General features: G+C 36.0%; 1 protein-coding gene across 4 annotated transcripts in view; it reads left to right on the top strand.

Moving 5' to 3' along the window:
* Window positions 1–9,091, top strand: part of LOC106867463 (RAC-gamma serine/threonine-protein kinase) — a 70,731-nt gene that overhangs the window by 9,878 nt on the left and 51,762 nt on the right. The window contains exon 1 of one of the 4 annotated variants that reach the window (XM_052971553.1): window positions 8,332–8,961. The exons of the other annotated variants lie outside the window; for them this stretch is intronic. The gene's annotated coding sequence lies outside the window, so the exon portion shown is untranslated. Of the gene's footprint in view, window positions 1–8,331; window positions 8,962–9,091 lie in introns of those variants that run through there. 4 annotated transcript variants of the gene reach the window in all.

Here is a 9,091-nt window from a genome sequence, read left to right as displayed (position 1 = left end):
TGAAATTTTTTTTTTTTTGGGGGGGGGGGACTAGTTGATTACATCAACCCCAGTGTTTCACTGGTACTTAATTTATCGACCCTGAAAGGATGAAAGGCAAAGTCAACCTCATTGGAAATCCTTCCTAGAATGGGCACAAGGACTGAAATTTTGGGGAGGGGGTAACTGATTACATAGTAATTAGTTTATCAAACCTGAAAGGGTGAAAGACAAAGTCAACTTTGGCAGAATTTTAATTCTGAATGTAAAGCCAATTATTTTGTCTGGCATGGTAGTGATTCTGCCAGCTTGCCATTTTTTTATGATAATAATAGATGCATGTGCCTAGAGTACCTTTATCATATAGGTAGTATTGAGAGATATATTGGGGTTTCATATATTTGTACCCCAGCATCTTTGATAGTGTGTGCTGTTCTCTCAATAATAATAATAAAATAATGATTTCAAATTTTGCCACATGGGCAGCAATTTTGGAGGAGGGGATAAGTCGATTACATTGACCCCAATGTTTAACTGGTACTTATTTTATTGACCCCGAAAGGATGAAAGGTAAAGTCAACCTCGGTGGAATTTGAACTCAGAACATACCAACGGGTGAAATACCGCTAAGCATTTTGTCCAGCGCGCTAACAATTTTTATTTCTTTATTGCTCACAAGGGGCTAAACATAGAGGGGGACAAACAAGGACAGACAAAGGGATTAAGTCGATTACATTGACCCCAGTGTGTAACTAGTACTTAATTTATCGATCCCGAAAGGATGAAAGGCAAAGTCGACCTCGGCGGAATTTGAACTCAGAATGTAACAGCAGACAAAATACCTCTAAGCATTTCGCCCGGCGCGCTAATGATTCTGCCAGCTCATCACCTTAGTAAAAATAATGATGATGATGATGATAATAAAGGTTTCAAATTTTGCCACAAGGGCAGCAATTTTGGGGAAGGGGGCTAGTTGATTACATAGACCCAGTGTTCAACTGGTACTTATTTTATTAACCATGAAAGGATGAAAGGCAAAGTCGACCTCGGTGGAAATAATAATAATAATAATAATCCTTTCTACTGGAAGCACAAGGCCTCAAATTTGTGGGAAGGGATTAAGTCGATTACATTGACCCCAGTATGCAACTGGTACTTCATTTATCGACCCTGAAAGGATGAAAGGCAAAGTCAACTTAGAACGTAGCGGCAGATGAACTACTGCTTAGCATTTCACCTGGCGTGCTAACGATTCTGCCAGCTCGCCGCCTTGAGTGCACTAAATCAACTATGAAGCTGTATCAATGTGAAAGCAAATTAACATTAAGGTACAGCCTTTGTGTAGTGGATATCATCAAATGTAGTACTTGATTGGTGCTTTATTTTATCGACTCTGAAAGGATGAAAAGTAAAGTGAATTTTAGCAGGATTTGAAGTTAGAATGTAAAAGGCCAAAAGAAATACTACAAGGCACTTGGATTGATGCTCTAATGATTGTGCCAATGTACTGCTTTTATAATTTCTGTACATTCTCAAATAATGATTAGAGTATCATGAAGTAGGTGTACACTAGTTAGCAGAGACAATTAGCATATTTTAGAGAATTAATTGCTCAGAAACGCCATCAATATGAAAAACAATAGTTCAGTTAGTGTTAACATATGTCATGTTGTGAACATTAAAAAAGAGCTAATTACAAATAATTATATAGTGAGGAAAAGACAATATTAGTTATTTACTTATATTATTTTAATTAATATGTCTGTTAACATAGGAAAATACTTGGAGTTGTCCCCCATACTTGCTGAAATAATTAAGTAACTAAAATAATATTTGATATTGACTAACATTGTCTTTTCATTGTCACATAATTATTCTTAATTACCTTTTTAATGAGCACTAAATTAAATTTGTTAATACTAACTTAACTATTGTTTTGCAAGTGGAAGCAACCGGCATTCTGTAAAGTAATTGGTGAACAAACAGAGGTCATGTAGGGTTGAAAAGAGAAAGATATTTGGTCAGACGTGTTGAATATGTACCCTCTCTTTTTTTAAATTTTATTTTGTTACAAAATTTTTTTTAATCATGTTTTCAACACCAAAGATAACGATTTTGCACAAATAGCAGTTTTTCATAATCCTCTCCTACAACTCCTGTCCACAAATCATTTGTTTATCTCTTTGAAGATTTTAAAATTTCTCCCCTCATTTCCACATTTGTATATATTTGTCAAACCAGCAAGCGAAATGAGGAAGGTCTTAATATGGTCACACAAATTTGCAGGAAATAACAGCCAAATCTCTGAAGAATAATTTTTCCAAAAATTTCGATTTGTTTTTTAAAATCAACCCTACCCTTAGCTTTTGGAATAGCATCTGCTATGCATGTGGAAATGCCTGTCAAACCAGCAAACAATGAAAGATGCTTCAATGTAGTTGCTTATCATGCTAGAAATAACAGCCCAAAATTTCACCTTTTTAAAGCATTCTCACTTCTTCCAGCTTTCAGAATAACACCTATTTATAGAAATAAGAACTGAATCCACTCCCTCCCTAACCAGTTTACATGTTGTAAAGATTGAAAAGGGTGTGGACAAATCATCATGTAAAAAAACAGAAATTGTAACATTCAAAATATACTTATCCAGTACCATAGCATCCAAGAAACTTGTAGTGTGTTGATGGTGTTTCTCAGGAATTCGAATGTGATCAAATCGTTTTTGCCCTTTGCCTCAAACTTGTTGACTCCATATTTGCTGTATTGCTTTCTAGCTGGCATCATTTAATTAATCTACTGCTGCTTTGTTGGAATTTTTCTTCTTCATTTCAGGGTCTTTGTTGGCATAAATTACCTTTTGTTAATTTACAAAATTTACTTTTTGAGAATAATTTAATCTTTGAAAAAATTGAATCTTCTGTACATATACTTTTTTGGTTATGTCTCAATAAAATTATAGTATATTTTTGCTGTAAAAAGCATTGCCTATAAAAAGAGTGAACTAGCAAGAAAAATGCAGGTGCAGAAGTGATATTATTCTTATTTATTTGAACCTGGACAAATACAGAACAAGAAATGGAAGCTTAAAAAAATTGCACCTGAAGTTAGAATTGAAATTTAAAATATATGTTGTTTTTAGTTTCATTCAAATGTAAAAGTATACACCTTTTTAAATTCTAAACACTATAGACAAAAGATTGGAAAGCCATGCATATGAAGCTCTCTAGAAATTCAAAGCTCTTAGTTCTTGATATCCAGAAACTCTCACCATTCCAAAACTCATTTCTTATATAAAGATTGACCAACAAACCTCCCTTTCCACAAGCGCAAAACATTTATTTTCCACACATTCAACATTAAACCTTTGAGTATGGTCTCAGTTAGACATGTACATGAGAGGGTGCAATAGGGAAAAGAAAATGGTCCTTCAAATTTACCAAATTACCAATATGCTGCCCGAGTATACATAAAATTTTTTTACACTAAATCTTTGCCTTGCTTTTCTCCATTAAAAAGCATGTTATTTAAATGCCTAATTCTAACTTCAGCTGCAATATTTTTAAGCTTCCACTTCCTGTCTTGTACTTTTTCAAGTTCAGTTAATTGATAATATTGTCCCTCATGCACCCATATCTTTACATTTTACCTGCTAGCACACGCATGTGTGTATGTATTTGAGCCCTAGTGCATCTGCTGCACTTGGGACACTTGGAAACTAGATTCTCTCAAATGTCCAGGTGGCTCCCTAGTAGTAGTTGATAACTTTTGTTATTGCAGTGATCTAATTAGCAGTGGGATTGAGGTGTTCCAAAAGTGTGGGATCCAGGATCAGATGTTGATTGACAATACATGGTGCAGCTAAAGACCTGACCTTCTGCAGCAGCTTGTGAAAATGCCTGCTATAATTTGAGGGTATAAAATAAGCTGTAGGCCTATATTGAGACAAAAGCATTTGACCTGTGCATATTAAATCCCCCCTCTCTCTATATATATCATACATTTTCTCCATCTCACTGTCATTTTGTTTTCCTATACACTCTATGATGTTACCTGACCTATGCATGCTGAATCCCCCCTACCTCTACTACTCATATCCTGCTACTTCCTCTGACCTGAATCATGATGCTTGAGTGGGGAAAAGATGGATTCTACTCTTGCAACCTCTACACACTCTCCCTGAGTCTTCTGTTACTAAGCTGCCTTCTATTCACCTTCCTAGGCATGTTACTTTGTGAGTGTGCTCTGGTTCCCACTTGTCTCATCTACTGTTAATCTCTCCACTACTAATCCCTCTCAACGATAAATCCGTTCTATTCTGCATGTGTAATTTCTCTAATCAACTTACCTAAAGTCATCACTCTTCCTGTATAATACTGTAACTTCTTCCAACACCTCACCGAAAGTCATCACTAAAGCCATCATTCTCCTATCTCCTATTTGCTTTCAGTGTTAGAGTCTTTACAAGGCTATCTCACTATTGCTGGTAGCATGGAAAAAAGCTCCTAGCACACTCTGTAAAGAAGTTAATGAATTGTGGGGAAAAAAAAAAATAGGGTTTGAAAGGACTTTTTTCTTTGTTTTGCTGAGAGTAAGATAATCTCTGTAGTGCAGGTATCAGAAAAAAGATGCACCCACTATACTCTGTAAACTGGTTGGTGTTAAGAAGGGCACTCAGCCATAAAAACTAAAGCAAAACTAAGACAGTGGATCCTGTTGAACTGTTCATCTCATGCTAGCATAAAAAAGGTGAACATAAAATGATGAATGAGGATGCTGATGATCACGCTGTGTATGTGTGTGTGTTTTATGAATTTGTTTTGTAAGATTCCTGATGTGAAATCGTGTGTTGAAACAGATACTGTTATATTTCGGGATGATCATTTTTTTTCTTTCACCAAATAAACACATACACTATGTATTTGTTCTCCACTTGTTTATTATTGTTCTTATTTTATCTTATGTCCATTGTCTGGAAATCTTTCGTCACACGTCTGTGACTTCTTTAGTGACCCTTTCCATTCATGTGTATCCTCCTGCTCCACCTAGTCCTTCTGTGATGTGTATCCTTATCTGTGCATGCATTTGCATCTGTGTGTGTGTGTGTGTGTATATATATATATATATATATATATATATATATAAATAAATAAATGAGTGTGTGTATATGTGTAATGTGTACATACACACACACAAATATCTGTATGTGTGTGCATGTCAAATACCTTTACCCTCTCAAGCATTACTGTAGTTAATGCTCTAATGATAATTTTTTATTGATGCTATGGTCAGGACTGTAGAACAAACAACAATAATTGTCAGGTATGGCTTTATACCTCTTTTTCCATATCTCTTTCTCTTTTCTCCTTTTTATTGTCATTATTAGCCAGCTCTCTGTGGAATTGAAATGGATAAGATATTAAATAACATATGTTTCTAAATTGAAGTATGTTCCGTCCAAGCGTTCTATTGTGCTGATGTTTAATTCTCAATGACTGAATCCATCTACCTTTTAATACACATCTTATTGGGTATGTTTCTTGTACATCCAAGTCATTTTATGTGTTTCTTTTATGTCCGAGTTTTTTCTGTATACCTGCAATAAATTCTCTTAGTTTATTTTACTTCATTAACCCTTGCTGCTGAATTAAAACTTAACCCACACTTTAAAGTACTAAAACAATGATGAATGGATTAAATGTAGTTATCTGTGTTTTTTGCCTGTGAGGAACCTAGCGGAACCTCCTCTCCACTTTGCTTCTTGGAGGTAGCACAAATCGACACATCTCCGTTCAAGCATATCAACAATCTCCCTAGACCTACCTTTCAGTGTGCCGACGTTCAGTGTGCCAACTCTGATGATGTGGGAGGTGTGGGTCCGTGAGACCCTGGGATGGGGGACAGCAGTGTCATGTACCTGAAAAGAAGATAATTATATATATATATATATATATATATATGTGTGTGTGTGTTTGTGTGTGCATAGCTGTGTGGTAAGAAGTTTCTTTTTATATCGCTTGGTTCTGGGTTCAGTCCCACTGCGTAGCACCTTGGGCAAGTATCTTCTACTGTACCCCTGGGCTGACAAAAGCCTCGTGAGTAGATCTGGTAGATGGAATCTGAAAGAAACCTGTCATGTCTGTGTATGTATTTATATATATATATACATATGTGTGTGTGTGTGTGTATCTACATTATCAGGCGTGTCACGAATTTCCAATTTCCAACTATATGTTCCCCTGTTGTCATCAGCTTGTAAATGTTCAAGACTAACACTAGCAGCATCGACGACACTGGTCTGATAGAAATTGTGAAAAGTCTAGACACAATTCTTTCCTCCGCCATGCCATGAAAAAAGAAGATACCTTTGTATCTCTCAAAGTTCTGTTGTAATTCCTTGGTTTCTTTCTTTGTTTTTTTTTTTTTGTTAACCAGTTAACTCCCTTGTTCGCTATGCACAACCCATCTTCTTGTCTGGTTTATGTTTCATAGTTAACTCCCCTTTAGTTTTTTTTATTTGATCCTTCATCATCGTCTCTTTTGCTGCATTGCTCATCTATGAAGTCACTCACTCGATAGTTAACTCCCTTAATTGACTCATCTTTTCTTTGACTATCCCAATTTTTTTTCAGATAGTGTATCTGAAAATCCTTATCCATTTCAAAGACCAGTTAGGCATTATTTAACGAATAGAATGCTGCTGTTTCTAGTAGGTCGAGCGATCGCGTAGAGCATTGTATGGGCAACCTTTTTCGGGAAGCGGGTCCCATGAAACAGTTCCTCACCAGGCAGGTCGCAATACTAAAAGAATTAGGTGCCAAGAAGGAATTAAAGATAATCTTTTGTTAGATGTGCCATTCAGAAAGTCCCACGAGCCGCAAGCTGCCCATGACTGCCGTAGAAGAAATTCGTTCCTTCCCATCGCTTATTCCCAAGAATTTACCAATTAGCTGCTCACTTATACACCGTTTCATTTCAACGGTCTTGGATGCAACCCCGACTTTTCTACTCGCTCTGTCTACTCACTTCGTTTCATCTATCGCCCTGAATGTTGGATCAAATGTCAAATGCAGTTCTACGGTAGTTTGTAGTTTATTTGTCGACTGCTTAGATTTCAGTTGCTGTGGTATCAAGGACTTTTAAAATGTGACTCCCCTTTCTGCACAGCAGCCTGCTTTGCTTTCTTTTATATTCTCGTCAATTAAACTAAATGATCTCTCCTTCCCTCCTCTCCTCTTTCTCTCACACACTCGTCCTTTTCCCCTTTCCCAATAGTTAACACCCTCTTACTGTATCACTTCTTTCGTTTCGATCTGCTTCTTAACGAACGTCATCGAATCGCATGTTTTTATGACAGTTTGTAGTTTAGTAGTCGTCTGCCTAGCCATCATAATTAGCACTAATCTACCAAAGACGTTCCAGCCGTGACCAGCTCATCTTTTTGAGTATACATAAAATACTATGTCCTGTTAGGAACTACAACATCCAATATATTCTTCGATTTATTTTCATTTTTAAAGTCGTTATTGTTTGATTTAAGGGATAACAGGCTGCTGTTTCTAATAGCGATTCACAAAATATAGGCTTCCTCTTTTAATTTTTTTTTTTACCATTGGTTTCGTAACGAGTGCAGTCAAATCTTTAAAATTGCTTTTACGACAGCTAAGAGTTTAGCAGTCGCTGGCCTTGGTAGTATATTGGTTGCCGTGCTATCAAGGTCTTTTAAATAGTAAAACACGTCTCCCCCACCCCTGCATGCACACTCTCTTAATCTTCTTTCTCTCCACCTTTATTCTCTCTCTCTCTTTCACACTCACTACTATCTTTATTTATCACTCCTGTTCTCCGCTCTAATATTTCTTTCGCTCTATTACTCACCATTTTTATTGTGCCCCCTCCCTAACATTTCCCTTTGCTCTTACCCTTTTATATCTCTATGTTCCCTCTCTAGCATTTATTCCTTTTCCTTCCACTCTACTTTCCCTCTCTAACATTTATACCCCTTTCTATTACACCCCTCTCAAATATTTATACCCCTTCCCTGTTACTCTACTTACCTTCTCTAATATTTATTTTCCCTTTCTCTTACTCTCCTCCCCGTCTCTTTCTTCCCTAATCCTTACATTATCTTTCTCTATTAACACTCTCCCTCGTCCTTCCCCCCATATTTCTCTCTCTTTCATCCCCTCTATTTCACTCTTTCCTTTTCTCTTACTCTCCTCCCCGTCTCTTCCTTCCCTAATCCTTGCATTCGCTTTCTCTATTAACACTCTCTCTTATCCTCCCCCATATTTCTGTCTCTCTCTCTTTCATCCCCTCTATTTCACTCTCTCTCTTTCCTTTCCTCCCTCACTTCCACTAGAAGAAAGCGAAGAGCGAGCAGGCTAACCCTGAAATGGCGAGAGATGACGAGATTAGAACGAGATGTAAAGACAGCTGACGTCAGTCAAAGTTGGCTTATCTTTTAGCTTTGATAACAACTTGGGGGAAAAGCTAAAACGAACAAAAACAAAAAAAACAAGCAAAGCGAAAAGAAAAAAACAGCCGAAACGAACATAAACAAAAACAAAAAAGTAAAAGACACGAAACAACAACAACAACAAAAAAACTATCCCCCTCCTTTTTTATAATACATCATTTTAGACCTTTTAAATTTGTTATATATTTATATATACATATATATACATATTTTTTAAGAAGGGGGGAAAAAGGCCCAGAAATCAACAACTCAAGGATATATAAGGAAAGAAGACGTGAAACAAGAAGCAAAACAAACACACACACACATACATATATGTGTATATACACACACATTGATATATATCTGCATACACATTGACACAACCATAACAATAGTAATAATATGTTGTTATTAGTATTGTTATAATACTAATAACATTTATTATAATATATACTACTAAATAACTGTAACAGTATTAATAGTAATAATAGCCACATACAAAATTGGATTTTATTTTAGAGCAGGTAATGTATTCGTTAAGAACCAATTTTTGTTTGTGTGTATGTATGTGTGTGCATATATATATATGTGTGTGTGTATGTATATATGTATGTATGTATATATATATATATATATATATATATATATATATAT

The sequence above is a fragment of the Octopus bimaculoides genome, chromosome 11 (genome assembly GCF_001194135.2).
Source record: "Octopus bimaculoides isolate UCB-OBI-ISO-001 chromosome 11, ASM119413v2, whole genome shotgun sequence".
NCBI classification, from domain to species: Eukaryota; Metazoa; Mollusca; class Cephalopoda; order Octopoda; family Octopodidae; genus Octopus; species Octopus bimaculoides.
The sequence above is the reverse complement of the archived record's forward strand: the minus strand, read 5'-3'. Positions and strand labels throughout refer to the sequence as shown.